We start from the raw sequence: 21,339 nt of genomic DNA, 5'->3' as shown, positions 1-21,339 counted from the left end.
ATGTGGGCTGTGACTGGGTGTAACTGGAAGTTATAAGAAAGGAAGCATTTAAAAATTACAAACCATTGGAACAGATGCATCTTTTATGAACTTAAAATACTAGAAAAAGGCAAAAATAGAAAATGAGGAATTGATTGCTTCACTTACAAACATTTCCTTTCTGTCATGTGAGTGACAGTTATCTTATGTGTGCACATTAAAAGCTGTAAGTGCAAGACAGATTTATTTAAAAAAATACTAAATTATGTGTTTTACATAAAATTTTCTGTTAGCCAAAATGTGAGTGTATTTAAAATTAGTATGTACATAAAAGCAGGGCTGCCAGCAGAAATCACAGGCCCCATACAATCTGGGGACCCCAATATCTGGGTCCCACTTCCCCTAATTTGGTTAAAAACAAAATACACAGTGCAGCGTAACATCACTGTCATTTTGTACTCTGACTTACTGGAGGTAAGGGGCAGCATCACGTATGTGGAACTGGAGAATATGTGGGGTAGGGATAGCATGGCATATGTGGAATTGAAGAGTATGTGGGGTAGGGATAGCATGGCATATGTGGAATTGGTTAGAATGTGGGGTAGGGATAACATGGCATATGTGGAGTTGGAGAGTATGTGGGGTAGGGGCAGCATGGCATATGTGGAACTGGAGAGTATGTGGGGTAGGGATAGCATGGCATATGTGGAATTGGAGAGTATGTGGGGTAGGGATAGCATGGCATATGTGAAGTTGGAGAGTATGTGGGGTAGGGATAGCATGGCGTATGTGGAACTGGAGAGTATGTGGGGTAGGGATAGCATGGCATATGTGGAGTTGGAGAGTATGTGGGGTAGGGATAACATGGCATATGTGGAGTTGAAGAGTATGTGGGGTAGGGGCAGCATGGCATATGTGGAACTGGAGAGTATGTGAGGTAGGGGCAGCATGGCATATGTGGAATTGGAGAGTATGTGGCAGGGGCGGGCCAAGCCGACCGGGCGCCCTAGGCAACCCGGTCGGCCAACTCCGCCCCCCCGCCCCCCCGAACGGCGCATGCGCGCCAAAGCACAGGAGGCGGTGCGATTAGATCGGTCATTGCCTCCACCGCTAATGACAAGCGGCGGAGGCAATGACAAAGTAGCACTATGGGTAGGCAGGAGAGGTACCTGCCTGGCGTCCCCCAATCGTTGCGCCCTAGGCAGCTGCCTATTCTGCCTACCCCTAGTTCCGGCCCTGGTATGTGGGGTAGGGATAACATGGCATATGTGGAGTTCGAGAGTATGTGGGTTAGGGATAACATGGCATATGTGGAGTTGGAGAGTATGTGGGGTAGGGATAACATGGCATATGTGGAGTTGGAGAGTATGTGGGGTAGGGATAGCATGGCATATGTGGAGTTGGAGAGTATGTGGGGTATATTTTTTATAGAGACCTACACTGTTTGGGGGTGTAGTTCCCCTTTAAGACAAGCTGATTTAATTCCAGTATTAAAAAATGCATTAAGATCTCCATCTGGCAATTATAGGCCTGTAATTTGATATCTGTAAAGTTTGTTAAGATTATGTTGTGGAGACTGGCACTATAATCAGCATAGCTGTATAAAAGGGCAGATCATAAAAACAAGTAATTGTTTTTGATATGGTGTAATAAGAAGGAAGTTGGACAGTTAAGGTGGCCATACACGCACCGATATTATCGTACGAAGCTGCTGATATCGGACGACTCGCCGATCAGACCAGTTTGAAAATTTTGATCGGGCACCATAGAAGGCGCCTGACCAAAATTCTCCCTTCAGAGCTGAATTGGCAGAAGGAGGTAGAAATCCTATTGTTTCTACCTCCTTACCTGCCGATTCAGCCCTGAATGGTGTGTGGCGGATCTTACGATGTTTCGTGCGACCGATGGTCGTACGAAACATCGTCAGATCGCCACGTGTGTGGCCACCTTTAATCTGTATTAGATTTGATCTACTTGAACTTTAATCTATGGTATGATGGTCTAGCTGATACTGTTTATAAATGGATAGATAACTTGTTAAAAAAAATTGTGTACAGGAAGTAGTCACCAGAGGTACATTATCTAATAGGAATAGAGTTCTAAGTAGTGTGCTGAAAGGTTCTGGCGAGGTTCTCTTACATTTAATATGTCCACTATGATTTGGGGGAGGGTACTGAAAGCAATGTATGTGTGTTTTATGATGACACAAAGCTATGTAAGGAAATGTAATCAATTCAGGGAAGCAGGGGTGTTTCTGGCCCTAAAGTGGCTCCTGCGATGCCACGCCCCTAGGCCTGCTTACCTCTACAAGTCAGAGGGGGGCTAGGGTGGGTTGAATCACTAGAGCATACCTGCCAACATTTTGAAAATGCACAGAGGGACAACAAGAAATGCGGTGCGTAGCGCGGCGAATGTTTTTTGACCATGCCCATTTTTTCTACCACACCCCCCTAAATACCACTCCCATTTGACTACATTTGGCAGGTTATGTAAAGTTTGAACACATTTCTGGGGGTTTTGGGGTTGTTTTATGTGTTATTAAGGCGTATCTTATTCATTCGGTTTCAGGCACAGATAGGGGCATATGGTGCAAATTTTCGGCAAGCGTTTTTCAGCTTGCCAAAATGATACGCCCGGTGTGGCATCAGCCTAAGCTGCAAGTCTCCGTTCCCCCAAGAGACCTGTTTAGCTTATTAGTTACAATTGTATCTCAGTGCAGGTGTGGCTTGTTAAATTTTTGGGCTCTCTGCCAAAAGCTACTTTTTAATTTAGTTTGAGAAACATTTGTATCTTTTCTAGCATTCAGTGCAGGAGATCAAAGGGAAATAAGGGACTTTTCAGTAAGAATTGGGGACTGTGGGCTGAGCTGTCCAAAAAATGAATCTCCAGTGAAAATCAGGACAGTTGGGAGCTATGCTAGAGTAGAAAATGCAATTGCGCTCTCTGCACTAGCAGAGCTGAATTTCCAGTTGAGTTTCTCAATTCGCCTAATGGCAGCAGCACCCCTGCAAGGAAGGCAATACTTGCAGCATGACCTGGGCAAACAGCAATATGGGCAGCATGCTGTTGGATGAAATTCAGTTTTGATAAACAAAAAGTTATGCATTAGGGATTTAAAAAATATGAATGTTACTTATATAATTGGATGATACAAAATATGAAAAAGAAATCAATGTTATGTCTACTATAGTTATAGATAAAAGCTAACATAAGTCCTAAGGCTGATACCACACAGAGCTTATTTTCAGCCTGCGGAAAAAAATGCATGCAAATAAGAGGGTCATGAGTCATGTGACAGAAATTACATCACTAAGCTATCACAGAATAAGAGGAGAGCACCTTCACACAGGTTAACTGCTTTAGCATTTATTCAAACCACTGCACACAATATGTTTCGGGCTGTATCCTGAAGCATGCGTGAAGGCTTTGAAAATCTTTTTTTCTTTTTATTTACCAGAAAGTGTAGCCACATAAAGATAAGCGTATCACTTAAGGGATATTACTAACAGTTTTTAACATGTTATTTGGTATAACACATGGTGCCTATTTGGTAGGCATGGCTGACGTGCAGTTCCCGGCACCCTGGTATATGTATATATAATTGGTGATTTTATGATTTTAATATGTTTTTCTTCACAGTTTATTGTATACATAGGAAGGATCACCTAAGGACCTTTTATACAGACTTCTCTATTGAAGGACTTTTTTATATGATGACACAAAAAGGGAAAGTTGTGCTCAACCACTAAATTGTAAACCATTAAGCGGGGGTGCAATGAGGCTGTGACCATAAAATACATATAAACAACCGCAAAAAATCCTCTGCACTCACCCATTATCAATATGTAGAAATTGGACACTAGGGCATTTCACTACTAAGAAATGCCTTCCCTCCCCACCTCAAAAAGAGGGATTGTTTGTCCGTACATTGCAATATACTTCAAGCTGGCCAACTACGTCAAAGTCATCCCTTCTGGCCAGTCCTACCCTAACTGACCTATATAAGTAATTTAAGATTAGTACTGAGCAAAGGGACTAAGTTTTACCTGCAACATGCTTGCGTATAAGGTTAAAACTCCCATATGGTTGCCCTTTTATTAGCTCCATTGGGATCACAGTCAGGTTGTGCACAGTGGTTTGAAAAAAAATGCTAAAGCAGTTAACCTGCGTGAAGGTGCTCTCCTCTTGTGATATTCCAAAGGGCCAGGCGGTGAACCATTGGGGATTGATGCATCGCACATTGTGAGCAGTAAGGCTGAGTATTTGAACAGTCAGTTTTGGATTCTACATCACTAAGCTCCAATTATAACTGATAACATCACTAAGCACCGTTTAAAATGATATAATTTACAGTTTGGGAATTCACCAAACTATTTATTATATATATAAATATAAAATAACTGGCAAAAAAAAATCCCCCCCCCCCCCCCCCACTACCAGAATACTGCACCTAAATCCAGCAATGGAGATGAGGGGTACCACTTCCTCAGGCAATCAGCACATGCCCAGTATGCAAACTTTATTGCACATGCACCAGAAGCCAAAGGGTGCAGTTCGGTGCCTAGGGCCGTACTGGAGAAATTTACAGCTCTGCCTGTATCATGTTTATACAGAGATCTAGCATAGTTGCTAAATGTCCCTAATTTTCTGGGACTGCTCCTATTTGTGATAGGAAATATTTATTCATACAAAAGTCCCTGGTTGTTAACACTGTCAACTGCAAAACATTTTTTAGACCTTTACTTGTGAGGGCTCTTTGATCTTGCCAAACCAGGATTTGTTAGCCAACACTTGAAATTCCACAGATCAAAGAGTAACTCAGAAACAAAAAATCTACAATGCGGTCAGTCTGGTCCTTGACATTCAGCACCTTATTATTTAATTCTTTATAGTTAATGGGGTGTTCACAACACATGCTTTACAAAAAAAATTTGTTGAGCATCACAAAAGAACATAAAGAGAAACTCAGTAATAAAAGGCAGTTAAAGAGAGGTGGCACCACCAAACCTTGGGGCATAGGTTGCGCAGAGTGGGATTTCACCACTCTATTCACTTGTATGGGTTTATAATGGACATATTTATAACAGGGTAAAAATAAGAATTCCCACTTCAAAAGTTTCCTAAAAAAACATGGCACTTCACTTTGCCAAGTTCTATGCATGTTTAATTAAAGGGGTTTCACCTTTAAATAACTTTTAGTATTAAGGTATATTCTGAGACAATTTGCCTTCTATTTTTATTATTTGTTTAACAGATCTCCTGTTTTTAGGGTCCAACACCCAGGCAGTGGTGTGAATGAGAGTCAGTAAGTTGAATAGGAAAGGGCCTGAATCGAAAGATGAAGAATAAAAGAATTGTAGCCTCACTGAGCAATAGTTTTTTGGCTGTTAGGGTCAGTGACCCCCATTTGAAAGCAGGAAAGAGTTAGAAGTTAGATGGCAGAAAATAATTACATTTTTTTTTATAAAAAACAAAACAAAAAAAAACAAAGCATGAAGACAAGTTTAACTGTTGCTAAGAACTGACCATTCTATAACAAACTAAAAATTAAAGTGAACCCCCTGTAAGTATATGCTGATATGGATACATCCCTTATGAAAATATTATTTATAGAAGTATATAATGTAATTCAGATCACAGCATAAAAGTGATAGTGAAAGAAACCCCCTAGCCCCCGACGGAAAAATTTCAGACTACTTACTAAACTATGTTTACAACCGGTATCTCACCATAAAGCTTTGGTACTCTATGATATTGTAATTATGCTTGTATATAAAGTGATATTTGGAAAGTAGCCTGTATGTCTTTTGCTTTTTCAAATAAAAAACATATTGAAATAAAAAAAAAAAAAGTAATAGTGAAAGAACTGGTTGCATACAAAGATATTACAGAAGCATGATCATTTTCTGTTTCTCTTTGTCTGTCAATATAGTCCTTTTGTTTATAGCCATGTATTGCTACGTGTATTTTCTTATACAGAGAACATGGTTTTTGCTCATAACCTCTTACAACAACATATTTGTATTGAACTTCTGTGATTAAGGTATTAAAACTGGTTTGAGTGTTTCTTCCACAGATAAATATAAAACACATGGTGACTTTTATAAATGTGCAGTAATACATTTACATCATATTGCTCCACCTTTGCTTTCTTGCCAGGCCATTTGGGAAAATCCAGCAGTGCCCTGGAGCCTTTTCCTGCTATCCGTAGACAGATGAGCAATTGTCATCTGACACAATATACATCTGCTCCCAGTTTTTGTTGAAAGCCACAGGCAAGCTCTGCTAATTCGTAGATTCATCCAGCCTATTACTATGAGGCTAGATAGTTTTTATTTTTAATTAAAGGGATACCCTCATGATTTTTATGGTGTATTTTTATTTCTAAATTACACTGTTACATAGCAAATAATTTGCTTTACTATTTAAAATTGTATTCTTGAACCAACAAATGTATTTTTGTAGCTGTAATACTGGTGTGTAGGCAGCCATCTCAGTGCATTGTGCCTGAGTCTGAGCTTTCAGAAGGAGCCAGCTCTACACATTAGAACTGCTTTCAGGTAACCTATTGTTTCTCCTACTCCCATGTAACTGGAGAAGTCACAAGCCAGACCTGGATTTCTAACTATTGAGTGCTATTCTGATATTAAAGCTGGCCATACACGTGGCGATCGTGGCGAAACATCGTCAGATCCGCCACACACAGTCAGGGCTGAAACAGCAGATAAGGAGGTAGAAACAATAGGATTTCTACCTCCTTCTGCCGATTCAGCCCTGACGGCAGATTTTGGTCAGGCGCCTTCTATGGCGCCCGATCAAAATTTTCTAAACTGGCCGATCGGCGACATACCATACACGCACCGAATATCGCACAAAACGAGGTTTCGTACGATAGTATTGGTGCGTGTATGGCCAGCTTTACTGGGAGGTGCTATCTTGCTCCATTCCCATTGTTCTGCTGATTGGCTGCTTGGAGGGAAAGGGAGGGGGTGATATCACTCCAACTAGCAGAACAGCAGTAAAGCGTGACTGAAGTTTATCAAAGCACAGGTCACATGAAGACTATAGCTACTCCATTTGAAATTTCAAAATTAAACACAAAAAAGTTTTTTTGAAAAACAAATTTCAATGCAGGATTCTGCTGGAGAAGCTCTTTTTGAAAAAAAAAAACATGTTTTCCCAACACAAATAGACCATCCCACCCTCTTCTGCATGCAGGCTGTACCTATAGGCTAAAACTTTTCTTTGTACATAAATGTTGCCTAATATCAGATTCAACTTGAGGCACTTATGGGCCACTGTCATTTATGCTCATAAGAAAGAATGTGATGCATTTGTTAATGCATATTTATTATGGTACCACAGATACAGCTATTACAATGTTTTGTAATAACCAAGACTCTTATTTAAATGTCATTATAAAATTATATTATATTATTATTGTCATTATAAAATGTTATTTTTCTATTTATCAAAAATTGTAATTTAACTTAATTGTAATCTCTTACAAAGATTAAAAAATCCTGTGTAGGGGGTTCTGAAACTTGTGGCCAAGTGAGTTATAGTTACAATAGAAGCTATGTGATGTCAGGTAGCAGGTTCAGGTTGAGTAGGGTCCCAGGTAGGGTTGCCACCTTCTGACTGGGGGAAACCTGGGTGGGGGGCGATGGTTGGTGATGTCACAGGGGCGGGACGGTGTCAGAGACATGGTCAATTATGCCAGGGGTGGGGTTATGACGTAGCAATCTCCAATGGGCCGAGCGCCACTGTCAACCTAAGAAAGCCCTGCCCAGTTTCCCTTATTTAGAAAACCAGGCAGGGAGTTTTGATCCAGACAGCCCTCCCAAAAACTGGACTGTCCGGGTCAAAACCAGGCAGGTGGCAACCCTAGTCCCAGTTAGGGCTGCAGAAATCAATTTAGGTGGGAGTGGGTTTTAAAGTGCAGGGTAGGGTCGGGTATAGGTTAACATTTTTAGAACCATCAATTTTAACAACCCACTTACATATAAGAACCTCTTGTTTATTTAAAACAATAAAATAGAACTGAATGAATAAGGGATATGAGTCAATCTTAACTGCCTTCTTACTTGTTTATCTAAACCTGAAACTATAAAAGTAATAAAAAAAAATGAATGCCAAAAAAGTTATACATTTTAGATAATCATTAAAACTGTAATCAACACAATTTTTTTTTAATCCACTGTTTTCCAGGGAACTGTGCTCTTAAACGCAAAAAAACATTGTTTGGTCATTTGAATTTGACTACTCTTATGCACAATAAAACAAAGGTCATAACACAGGTTAGAATACCTTTAACTCTTTACGACATATGTTTTAATTCATGCACAAAAATACAACTGACTCATGTCTCAAATGTTCGTATACCAAATATGCATATGAAAATTAGTGACTAGTACAGATCTTACAGCCCACTCCAGCGGGTGAACAACATAATTTTAAAGTCCAGAAATCAGCACAATTTGGACTGCAAGGATGCACTAACAAAAGGGGTCATTTATGACTGCAATGAGCAAAGTGCAATTTCAAGCACAATTGGCATGTATTATTTCCTTTAATGTAGCATTTTTTTCCCAGAATTTCAGCATCATTACCATCGCCAGGGGAAGTTGGGCATAATGCAGTTGCCACTTTTATTAACTTTATAATAATGAACTGAAACTTTCAACGTTTTGGCATCTTATCTTCCACATGTTCTATTAGATAAGATAAAACACCCTGAATATGAATGCCATGTGTCTTATAAACATTGATGCCTAATATGCACAGTATTACCATAGTATTTGGGATGTTAAAACCCCTTTGGCATCCTAATGTCATGGCTTATATTTAACTACTACAAAACCACATTACCTGTTTTGTGTGTTATAAAAGCCTGCAAAACAAGTTAATCCCACACATTCAGATAAATGTCTGGTGTGACTGTTGCAACATACACCTCAGGAGCCACTGGTTTCCCAACCTTTCTTACTCGTGAGTCACAGTCAAATGTAAAAAGTCTTAGAGAGCAACTTAAGCATCATAAAAGTTCATGGAGGTGCCAAATAAGGGCTAAGACTGGCTATTATGTAGCCTCTATGCACACTAGACTCAGCTTACAGGAGGCTTTATTTGGTAGTAAATCTTGTTTTTATTCAAGCAAAACTTGCCACCAAGTCAGTAATTCAAAAATAACTACCTGGTTTGGGGGCACCTAAGAACAATATCCAAGGGGTTGGTAAGCAACATGTTACTCACCACCTACTGGTTGGGTATCGCTGCCCTACACCTTTGTTGCCTAGAGGTATGTGAGTGACATGGTAACAAAGGCTTTAAAATCCACCCACCCCATTTTCATACCTGGAAGTGTCTCAGAATATAAAATCTACCATCTGTTCCATTTGATACTTTTATTCATAGATCATAGATTGTAAGGGTAAAGACATGAGCTCACTGAGTGTTGGTAACTGCCTTTTTAAATTGCAAAAAAATGTAACACATGAAACTATCTACATTGGCTAACATGTCATTTGCCTTCAAATGCCCATCAGTCATTAGTTACCTGGATAAGTGGACTGCAGCTAGGGTTGCTACCTTTCCAGTGGCACCTAACTGGTCTGTGTGGAGGGGGGCAGTGAAGTCACAGGAGCAGAGAGTAGAGGGATCAGGGTGGGGAATGGATGCATTGGAGGAGAGTCAGGGAGCTGTACATGGTTGGCTGAAAAGTCTGGGACAGGTAGAACAGTTAGGGGTAATTACATTGACTGTAAATTTGTAATACTGGCCCTAGCTAGTGTCGGTGAAATAATTGCTGGGTGGCAACCCTAACTGCAGCATTTTCAGACCCTTACAAATGCATTCACCAGAGCTTGTAGGTGATTTACTGCAAGTCCATAGGTCAAGTTTTAGAAGCTGCCTGTGGCACCAAATTCTTGGGCCCAAAATGCCTGAACTAGTCCAGTATGTCATTGCTCTTGAAATGCCATAAACTAAGCTTCTTGTTTTCCTTTTGCTTCATATTGTTTAAAACATGTATTTTGAACAAACCCGCCATAAGACTTATCACAAATTAAGATCATCTTATCAGAACCAGAAACCTTTTAGTCATAAAAGGGCAGGGCAGGGCCTGGAAATCAAATGGCATGGCCTGGTGTTAAAGGAACAGTAACACCAAAGAATGAGTGTAGTAATTGAAATATTATGTACAATTGCCCTGCACTGGTAAAAGTTGTGTGTTTACTTCAAATCCCTACTATAATATATATAGACAAAGCTGCTGTATAGCCATGGGAGCAACCAATCAAACTGAAAAAAGAGAAAATGCTTAGGTTACATAGCAGATAGCATATGATCCATAGATTCCCATTGTATTCTACAGTTTTTATTAATTATCTGCTTATGTAACCTGTGTCTTTTCTCCTTTTTTTCAGCTTGAATGACTGCCCTTGTGGCTACACAGCAGTTTATTTATATAAAATATAGTAGTGTTTCTGCAACAAAAAAGTACACACTTGTCTCTGGTTGTGGCCATGTATTGAAAAATGTACAGTTTTGTTATAAAGGTCTTTAACCCTTTTACTGCCAGCCATTTTGGTCAAAGCGGAACTTGTATTGCCAGACAGTTTTTGAACATTTTGCACTGTTTCACTTTAGGGGCCTTTCCTCGGGGGGACTTTTAGTTTACCAAGGAAAACAATATATCGTTTTTTTCAGAACAACCTAAGCTTTCAAAATATGGTAGAATTTTTGTGTAATTCCAATTCTGTAACAAGATATAGGCTTCTAAATGTCTAAAAATGCAAAAAAAATCAAATTTTCCATAATATAATCACACATACTAGAAACAAAAATTATTTTATGCACGAATATACAACTGATTTGGAAAGTCCCATGTCTCCTGAACGTGCCAATACCAAATATATATAGTTTTATGGAGATTTCTCACTTGTATAGGTCAAAAACTCCCAGCAGTACACTACCAAATTCCCAAAGCACTGCTCCAAAAAAACTGCATACTTTGGATTTCAAGGCCAAAATTCCACTAACAGAAGGTTTATCCCAGAAAATTGTACATTTTTGGAAAGAACAGATTCTGGGGAATACAGAATAGGCACAACTGTCTGTCTACTCCAAACTATCAAGTCGCAATGCTTTCCTAAAGTTATTGGTTTTTATCAAAATTTGTGATTTTTTTTAAAAATCGCTTCAAAGCTTCCAGTCTATAGTATCTTATCTCGTACAGGTCATAAAGTAACCAAATAAAACACCCTAAATATGATTGCCTGGGGTCCACTGAACAGTTTGATGCCCAATATGTATAGGTTTACCTAAGTATGTGGCATTTAGGGGCCCCAATGTGAACATACCCCATATGAACTGTCATTTCTGTCATTTCAGCTTCTGCAAAATCAACACATTTACATCATTATATGTGGGATAAAGCTAGTAAAAAGTATGCTCACCCCAGAAAGTCATATATTTTTGGAAAGTACACATTCCCCCGAATCTAAAATGGGTACCCATGTCTTTCTACTCCAAAGTACCAAGCCGCACAGCTTTTCTAAAGTTAGCAATTTTGATGACATTTCCAAAAATCCCCTCAAAGCTTCCACTTTGAAGCATCTTATCTCCCACATAGCATTAGGTACCAAGATAAAACACCCTGAATTTGAACGCCAGGGGTCCACTGAACAGTTTGATGCCCAATATGTATAGGTTTACCTAAGTATGTGGCATGTAGGGGCCCCAATGTGAACATACCCCATATGAACTGTCATTTCAGCTTCTGCAAAATCAACACATTTACATCATTATATGTGGGATAAAGCTAGTAAAAAGTATGCTCACCCCAGAAAGTCATATATTTTTGGAAAGTACACATTCCCCCGAATCTAAAATGGGTACCCATGTCTTTCTACTCCAAAGTACCAAGCCGCACAGCTTTTCTAAAGTTAGCAATTTTGATGACATTTCCAAAAATCCCCTCAAAGCTTCCACTTTGAAGCATCTTATCTCCCACATAGCATTAGGTACCAAGATAAAACACCCTGAATTTGAACGCCAGGGGTCCACTGAACAGTTTGATGCCCAATATGTATAGGTTTACCTAAGTATGTGGCATGTAGGGGCCCCAATGTGAACATACCCCATATGAACTGTCATTTCAGCTTCTGCAAAATCAACACATTTACATCATTATATGTGGGATAAAGCTAGTAAAAAGTATGCTCACCCCAGAAAGTCATATATTTTTGGAAAGTACACATTCCCCCGAATCTAAAATGGGTACCCATGTCTTTCTACTCCAAAGTACCAAGCCGCACAGCTTTTCTAAAGTTAGCAATTTTGATGACATTTCCAAAAATCCCCTCAAAGCTTCCACTTTGTAGCACCTTATCCTCCACATAGCATTAGGTACCAAGATAAAACACCCTGAATTTGAACGCCAGGGGTCCACTGAACAGTTTGATGCCCAATATGTATAGGTTTACCTAAGTATGTGGCATGTAGGGGCCCCAATGTGAACATACCCCCATATGAACTGTCATTTCTGTCATTTCAGCTCCTGCAAAATCAACACATTTACATTATTATATGTGGGATAAAGCTACAAAAAAGTACGCTCACCCCAGAAAGTCATATATTTTTGGAAAGTACACATTCCCCCGAATCTAAAATGGGTACCCATGTCTTTCTACTCCAAAGTACCAAGCCGCACAGCTTTTCTAAAGTTAGCAATTTTGATGACATTTCCAAAAATCCCCTCAAAGCTTCCACTTTGCAGCATCTTATCTCCCACATAGCATTAGGTACCAAGATAAAACACCCTGAATTTGAACACCAGGGGTCCACTGAACAGTTTGATGCCCAATATGTATAGGTTTACCCAAGTATGTGGCATGTAGGGGCCCGAATGTGAACATACCCCCATATATACTGTCATTTCTGTCATTTCAGCTCCTGCAAAATCAACACATTTACATCATTATATGTGAGATAAAGTAGTGCTGGGCGGTATGACCAAAAATTTATATCACGGTATTTTTCAAAATTATATCGGTATCACGGTATTTGACGGTATTTTTTTTTCCCCATGCATGATTAGGTGACCACCCCAAACACCCGCCACCCGCACCCCCCCCACCACCCCAAACACCCCCCCACCACCCCAAACACCCCCCCATCCGCACGCAGCCCCCCCACCCGCACGCACGTCCCCACCCCACCCCACCCCAAACACCCCCCCATCCGCACGCACCCCCCCACCCCAAACACCCCCCCATCCGCACACTCCCCCCCAACCCACCCCAAACACCCCCCATCCGCACACACCCCCCCCACCCCAAACACCCCCCCATCCGCACACCCCCCCCACCCCACCCCCACCCCACCCCAAACAGCCCCCCATCCCCTTCACATAAATATAACCACCCACCCCACCACATCACAACCCCCCCAAACACAACCCCATCCCCTTCACATAAGTATAACCCCCCCATCCCCTTCACATAAATAACACCCCCCCATCCCCTTCACATAAAATATAATTACTTGCCAGGCACCCCCACCGCCGACAGCTCACATTGGTATCCGACTCTGAATGCGATGGCGCTTTTGTAGAGTGTGCGCGCTGACGTCACGTGCGCGCTGACGTCACGTGCGCGCTGACGTCACGTGCGCACCCGGAAGTATTCAAGCACACCGGTATGGGGGTATGTAGAAAATACATATCGGTTTCAAAAAAAACACCGGTGATCGGTTTTTACGGGTATACCGCCCAGCACTAAGATAAAGCTACAAAAAAGTACGCTCACCCCAGAAAGCCATATATTTTTGGAAAGTACACATTCCCCCGAATCTAAAATGGGTACCCATGTCTTTCTACTCCAAAGTACCAAGCCGCACAGCTTTTCTAAAGTTAGCAATTTTGATGACATTTCCAAAAATCCCCTCAAAGCTTCCATTTTGAAGCATCTTATCTCCCACATAGCATTAGGTACCAAGATAAAACACCCTGAATTTGAACGCCAGGGGTCCACTGAACAGTTTGATGCCCAATATGTATAGGTTTACCTAAGTATGTGGCATGTAGGGGCCCCAATGTGAACATACCCCCATATGAACTGTCATTTCTGTCATTTCAGCTCCTGCAAAATCAACACATTTACATCATTATATGTGGGATAAAGCTACAAAAAAGTACGCTCACCCCAGAAAGTCATATATTTTTGGAAAGTACACATTCCCCCGAATCTAAAATGGGTACCCATGTCTTTCTACTCCAAAGTACCAAGCCGCACAGCTTTTCTAAAGTTAGCAATTTTGATGACATTTCCAAAAATCCCCTCAAAGCTTCCACTTTGCAGCATCTTATCTCCCACATAGCATTAGGTACCAAGATAAAACACCCTGAATTTGAACGCCAGGGGTCCACTGAACAGTTTGATGCCCAATATGTATAGGTTTACCCAAGTATGTGGCATGTAGGGGCCCGAATGTGAACATACCCCCATATATACTGTCATTACTGTCATTTCAGCTCCTGCAAAATCAACACATTTACATCATTATATGTGAGATAAAGCTACAAAAAAGTATGCTCACCCCAGAAAGCCATATATTTTTGGAAAGTACACATTCCCCCGAATCTAAAATGGGTACCCATGTCTTTCTACTCCAAAGTACCAAGCCGCACAGCTTTTCTAAAGTTAGCAATTTTGATGACATTTCCAAAAATCCCCTCAAAGCTTCCATTTTGAAGCATCTTATCTCCCACATAGCATTAGGTACCAAGATAAAACACCCTGAATTTGAACACCAGGGGTCCACTGAACAGTTTGATGCCCAATATGTATAGGTTTACCCAAGTATGTGGCATGTAGGGGCCCGAATGTGAACATACCCCCATATATACTGTCATTTCTGTCATTTCAGCTCCTGCAAAATCAACACATTTACATCATTATATGTGAGATAAAGCTACAAAAAAGTACGCTCACCCCAGAAAGCCATATATTTTTGGAAAGTACACATTCCCCCGAATCTAAAATGGGTACCCATGTCTTTCTACTCCAAAGTACCAAGCCGCACAGCTTTTCTAAAGTTAGCAATTTTGATGACATTTCCAAAAATCCCCTCAAAGCTTCCATTTTGAAGCATCTTATCTCCCACATAGCATTAGGTACCAAGATAAAACACCCTGAATTTGAACGCCAGGGGTCCACTGAACAGTTTGATGCCCAATATGTATAGGTTTACCTAAGTATGTGGCATGTAGGGGCCCCAATGTGAACATACCCCCATATATACTGTCATTTCTGTAATTTCAGCTCCTGCAAAATCAACACATTTACATCATTATATGTGGGATAAAGCTACAAAAAAGTACGCTCACCCCAGAAAGTCATATATTTTTGGAAAGTACACATTCCCCCGAATCTAAAATGGGTACCCATGTCTTTCTACTCCAAAGTACCAAGCCGCACAGCTTTTCTAAAGTTAGCAATTTTGATTACATTTCCAAAAATCCCCTCAAAGCTTCCACTTTGCAGCATCTTATCTCCCACATAGTGTTAGGTACCAAGATAAAACACCCTAAATTTGAACGCCAGGGGTCCACTGAACAGTTTGATGCCCAATATGTATAGGTTTACCTAAGTATGTGGCATGTAGGGGCCCCAATGGGAACATACCCCCATATGATCTATCATTTCAGCATTTCCTGCAAAATCAACACATTTACATCCTTTATGTGGGATAATGCTACAAAAAAAGTACATTCACCCCAGAAAGCCATATATTTTTGGAAAATACACATCCCCCCGAATCTATAATGGGTAAATATTTCTTATTGCTACAAAGTACCAAGCTGTAAAGCTTTCCTAAGTTTGCAGATTTATATGACATTTCGAAAATCGCATAAAAATGTTGCAATTTGCCGCATTTATCTCTCACAATTTCTTGATAAAGATCAGATAAAGACAAATCACCCCAAAAAGGAACACCAGAGGTCTACTGAACAGTTTGATGCCCAATATGCATAGATATACCAAAGTCTGCGGTATGTACTGAACCCAAAATGAAAATAGCGCATAAGGATTTCTCGCCTGCCAGCTCAGCTTTTGCACACAGAGCCCCCTGTCAGTGTATTATGTGCCAAAACTTCCCCTAACCATACAGTGACCCCCACAAAACCATATATTTTTGGAAAGTACACATTCTGACAAATCCAACAAGGGTAAAGAGTCCTTTCTACACCAAAGTACCAATCTGCAGAGCTTTCCTAAAGTTATTGGTTTTTATGACATTTCAGAAAATCGCCTAAAAATGTTGCAATTTGCCGCATTTATCTCACACAATTTCTTGCGTACAAAGGCAAGTCACCCCAAATAGGAACACCAGAGGCCTACTGAACAGTTTGATGCCCAATATGCATAGATATACCAAAGTCTGCGGTATGTACTGAACCCTAAATGAAAATAGCGCATAAGGATTTCTCGCCTGCCAGCTCAGCTTTTGCACACAGAGCCCCCTGTCAGTGTATTATGTGCCAAAACTTCCCCTAACTATACAGATCCCCCACAAAACCATATATTTTTGGAAAGTACACATTCTGACAAATCCAACAAGGGTAAAGAGTCCTTTCTACACCAAAGTACCAATCTGCAGAGCTTTCCTAAAGTTATTGGTTTTTATGACATTTCAGAAAATCGCCTAAAAATGTTGCAATTTGTCGCATTTATCTCACACAATTTCTTGCGTACAAAGGCAAGTCACCCCAAATAGGAACACCAGAGGCCTACTGAACAGTTTGATGCCCAATATGCATAGATATACCAAAGTCTGCAGTATGTACTGAACCCTAAATGAAAATAGCGCATAAGGATTTCTCGCCTGCCAGCTCAGCTTTTGCACACAGAGCCCCCTGTCAGTGTATTATGTGCCAAAACTTCCCCTAACTATACAGAGACCCCCACAAAACCATATATTTTTGGAAAGTACACATTCTGACAAATCCAACAAGGGTAAAGAGTCCTTTCTACACCAAAGTACCAAGCCGCAAAGCTTTCCTAAAGTTATCGGTTTTTATGACATTTCAGAAAATCGCCTAAAAATGTTGCAATTTGCCGCATTTATCTCACACAATTTCTTGCGTACAAAGGCAAGTCACCCCAAATAGGAACACCAGAGGCCTACTGAACAGTTTGATGCCCAATATGCATAGATATACCAAAGTCTGCAGTATGTACTGAACCCTAAATGAAAATAGCGCATAAGGATTTCTCGCCTGCCAGCTCAGCTTTTGCACACAGAGCCCCCTGTCAGTGTATTATGTGCCAAAACTTCCCCTAACCATACAGATCCCCCACAAAACCATATATTTTTGGAAAGTACACATTCTGACAAATCCAACAAGGGTAAAGAGTCCTTTCTACACCAAAGTACCAATCTGCAGAGCTTTCCTAAAGTTATTGGTTTTTATGACATTTCAGAAAATCGCCTAAAAATGTTGCAATTTGTCGCATTTATCTCACACAATTTCTTGCGTACAAAGGCAAGTCACCCCAAATAGGAACACCAGAGGCCTACTGAACAGTTTGATGCCCAATATGCATAGATATACCAAAGTCTGCAGTATGTACTGAACCCTAAATGAAAATAGCGCATAAGGATTTCTCGCCTGCCAGCTCAGCTTTTGCACACAGAGCCCCCTGTCAGTGTATTATGTGCCAAAACTTCCCCTAACTATACAGTGACCCCCACAAAACCATATATTTTTGGAAAGTACACATTCTGACAAATCCAACAAGGGTAAAGAGTCCTTTCTACACCAAAGTACCAAGCTGCAAAGCTTTCCTAAAGTTATCGGTTTTTATGACATTTCAGAAAATCGCCTAAAAATGTTGCAATTTGCCGCATTTATCTCACACAATTTCTTGCGTACAAAGGCAAGTCACCCCAAATAGGAACACCAGAGGCCTACTGAACAGTTTGATGCCCAATATGCATAGATATACCAAAGTCTGCAGTATGTACTGAACCCTAAATGAAAATAGCGCATAAGGATTTCTCGCCTGCCAGCTCAGCTTTTGCACACAGAGCCCCCTGTCAGTGTATTATGTGCCAAAACTTCCCCTAACTATACAGTGACCCCCACAAAACCATATATTTTTGGAAAGTACACATTCTGACAAATCCAACAAGGGTAAAGAGTCCTTTCTACACCAAAGTACCAAGCTGCAAAGCTTTCCTAAAGTTATCGGTTTTTATGACATTTCAGAAAATCGCCTAAAAATGTTGCAATTTGCCGCATTTATCTCACACAATTTCTTGCGTACAAAGGCAAGTCACCCCAAATAGGAACACCAGAGGCCTACTGAACAGTTTGATGCCCAATATGCATAGATATACCAAAGTCTGCAGTATGTACTGAACCCTAAATGAAAATAGCGCATAAGGATTTCTCGCCTGCCAGCTCAGCTTTTGCACACAGAGCCCCCTGTCAGTGTATTATGTGCCAAAACTTCCCCTAACTATAAAGAGACCCCCACAAAACCATATATTTTTGGAAAGTACACATTCTGACAAATCCAACAAGGGTAAAGAGTCCTTTCTACACCAAAGTACCAAGCCGCAAAGCTTTCCTAAAGTTATCGGTTTTTATGACATTTCAGAAAATCGCCTAAAAATGTTGCAATTTGCCGCATTTATCTCACACAATTTCTTGCGTACAAAGGCAAGTCACCCCAAATAGGAACACCAGAGGCCTACTGAACAGTTTGATGCCCAATATGCATAGATATACCAAAGTCTGCGGTATGTACTGACCCCAAAATGAAAATAGCGCATAAGGATTTCTCGCCTGCCAGCTCAGCTTTTGCATACAGAGCCCCCTGTCAGTGTATTATGTGCAGTAACCCCCCCTAACTATACAGTGACCCCCAGAAAACCATATATTTTTGGAAAGTACACATTCTGATGAATTCAAAATAGGTAAAGTTATTTTTGTACACCAAAGTTACACTTGGCAAAGCTACGCTAAAAACAGATCAGGAACACTTATACAGGGATAAAATGTGATAAAACCACAAAAATTGTGCAAATCAGTGAAACAACAAAATAAGTTACATGACAGTGTAATTAGTGGCCAGAATATCTGATCCAATAGTTACGCTGTCAAAATAAACAGTTTTTAGGTAAAAGAAAATAAAAACAAAGTGGTAAAATGAAAAAAAAAAAAAAAAAAAGCAAAACAAAAAAAAACCAAAGTGTTTGTGTATACATGTGTGTACATGTGTAAAAGTTGTGTGATAGTGTGTAAGTGTGTATATGAGTGTAAATAAGTGTATAAAAGTGTGAAAAATGAAAAAAAATAAATAAATAAAAAAATAAAAAAAAAAATAAAAAAATGCTAAAATGTGTGCTGTAAGTGTGTGTAAATGTATGTAAGTGTGTATAAATGTATGTAAATGTGTGTATAAGTGTGTAAAAGTGTGTAAATGCAAGAAAAAAAAAACTCCTTACCTGTTCCTGAAGACCGATCGCCTCCTTCCTCAGTTGGGCCGGCACTGGGGGAGAGGGAGGAAGCAGGAAGCAGCAGACGCGATGCGATCGCGTCTGCTGCTTCCTGGAGGGTCCTGCGAGCGATCGGCTCGCAGGACCCTGATGACAGCCCCCCTGGCACATTGCCCAGGGGGGCTGTCATTGTTAGAAGCTCTCTGCAGCGGCGGCACATGCCGCCGCTGCAGAGAGCAGCGCTTAAACGCCAACGACGTATGAGACACGTCGTTGGCGTTTAAGCCCTTTTACTGCCAGCACGTATGCCATACGTGCTTGGCAGTAAAAGAGTTAAACATCATTGCTGTGTACATTATTTACTGTACAATTCAACAGCAGAAGCTCTGACTGCCAGTGAAGTGTCTGTAACAATCATTCAAATCTGCCCCAGGACCGTCCCACTCAGTCATTTCACAATGGCCCCAGCAATCTGTCACCCACTAGTCCCAGCAATCTATGACAAATTGGCCTAAACAATATATGTTACAGTATCCCCTACAACGTCATTACACAATGGCCAAGAGACCAATTTAAGGTTCTCCTGTACAGGTATGGGACCAATTATCTAGAATGCTCGGGACCAAGGTTATTCCGGATAAGGGGTCTTTCCGTAATTTGGATCTCCGAATGAGGCGGTGAGTTAAACATCCTGTATCGTGTAACCATGTATGGATATGTCTTGTTTTAAATAAGGAGTGACTAACATATAACATATAAAGCGAGGGGTTCTGGGCATAAGCACCCGCACCTACCATTTCATTTGGTGAGCGTGTAAAACTTTTCAATTAATTACATTACAGCTACATACTCGCTTCTCTTTTGTGGCTGCAACGGGAAGGACTGAGAACCCCCATATATATTACTACTGTTTTATTATTACAGAGAAAAAGAAAATCAATTTTAAAATTCTGAATTATTTGGACTATGGGAGACAGGCTTTCCGTAATTCAGAGCTTTCTGGATAACGGATCCCATACCTGTACTATTTCAAGCTGGGGCATTTGTAAAGCACATACATTTAGAATAGATTTTATTGATTTTTGTGGTTTATGCCCAGGCAACTTTTGGGGGCAACAGAAGCTTTATTTACTAACCCCAATGTGCCTTGTAGCCATTTTGTGCTTTTGAAGAGTTCAGTAACAAGGGATATTCTATATTAGGCATGTGTAATATAATTTCATGTGTATTTGGGTGCAGTTTCATGCAGTTATTTCAAAAGGTTGCTTCAAACAGCTCCATCTGGAACATTAAAAGTTAAATCTTTAACCCTGATGGAAATAGTTTTAGGTTAATTTGTGGAACTCCTGTCTTTATTTTATAGTTTTACAAACACAAAATATTTAAATAAGAAACAAGAGACATAAGCACGTGTATAGTGAACTCCACTGGAACTATAAAGATATATAGTTTAGTAGGGCCAATCTAAGTTTCCAGTCAATTGTCCTCACTGTAGATTTGTTATGGTCCCTCACTCACTCAGAAGCCTGGGCAATCCCCCTTTCCAACCTAGCATGACGTAACGCATACGGGCTCTCAGGCTCGGAAATTCCTACTGACTGAGCTGAGCTTTTTCTGAGCGCACTTTCTACACATGCGCACTAGCTGCGTAAGGAGCAAAACAAGCAATTTAAAGGACACATACAGGACACTGCCGACAGGTTACAAATATTAGAAAATTACCTGTTTAATCAGATAAAGGAAACCACTTCCTGGGATCCATGGAGTGCTGAGAGTTGAGGGGAGGGGAGGAGATGAGCAGGAGAAGAGCAGGGGAAGAGCAGGGTGTAGTTGATGGTGGGAGGAGCC

General features: G+C 40.5%; 1 protein-coding gene across 2 annotated transcripts in view; it reads right to left on the bottom strand.

Annotated features, from left to right (window-relative positions):
* The window catches only part of alpk1 (alpha kinase 1), a 99,868-nt gene extending 78,571 nt beyond the window's left edge, over window positions 1-21,297 (bottom strand). The window contains 1 exon segment of one of the 2 annotated variants that reach the window (NM_001097274.1): window positions 21,214-21,297. The gene's annotated coding sequence lies outside the window, so the exon portion shown is untranslated. 2 annotated transcript variants of the gene reach the window in all.
* Between the last annotated feature and the right edge of the window lie 42 nt (window positions 21,298-21,339).

The sequence above is a fragment of the Xenopus tropicalis genome, chromosome 1, assembly GCF_000004195.4.
Source record: "Xenopus tropicalis strain Nigerian chromosome 1, UCB_Xtro_10.0, whole genome shotgun sequence".
Lineage (NCBI taxonomy): Eukaryota > Metazoa > Chordata > Amphibia > Anura > Pipidae > Xenopus > Xenopus tropicalis.
Note: the sequence above shows the minus strand (reverse complement) of the source record. Positions and strands in the feature narration are given on the sequence as shown.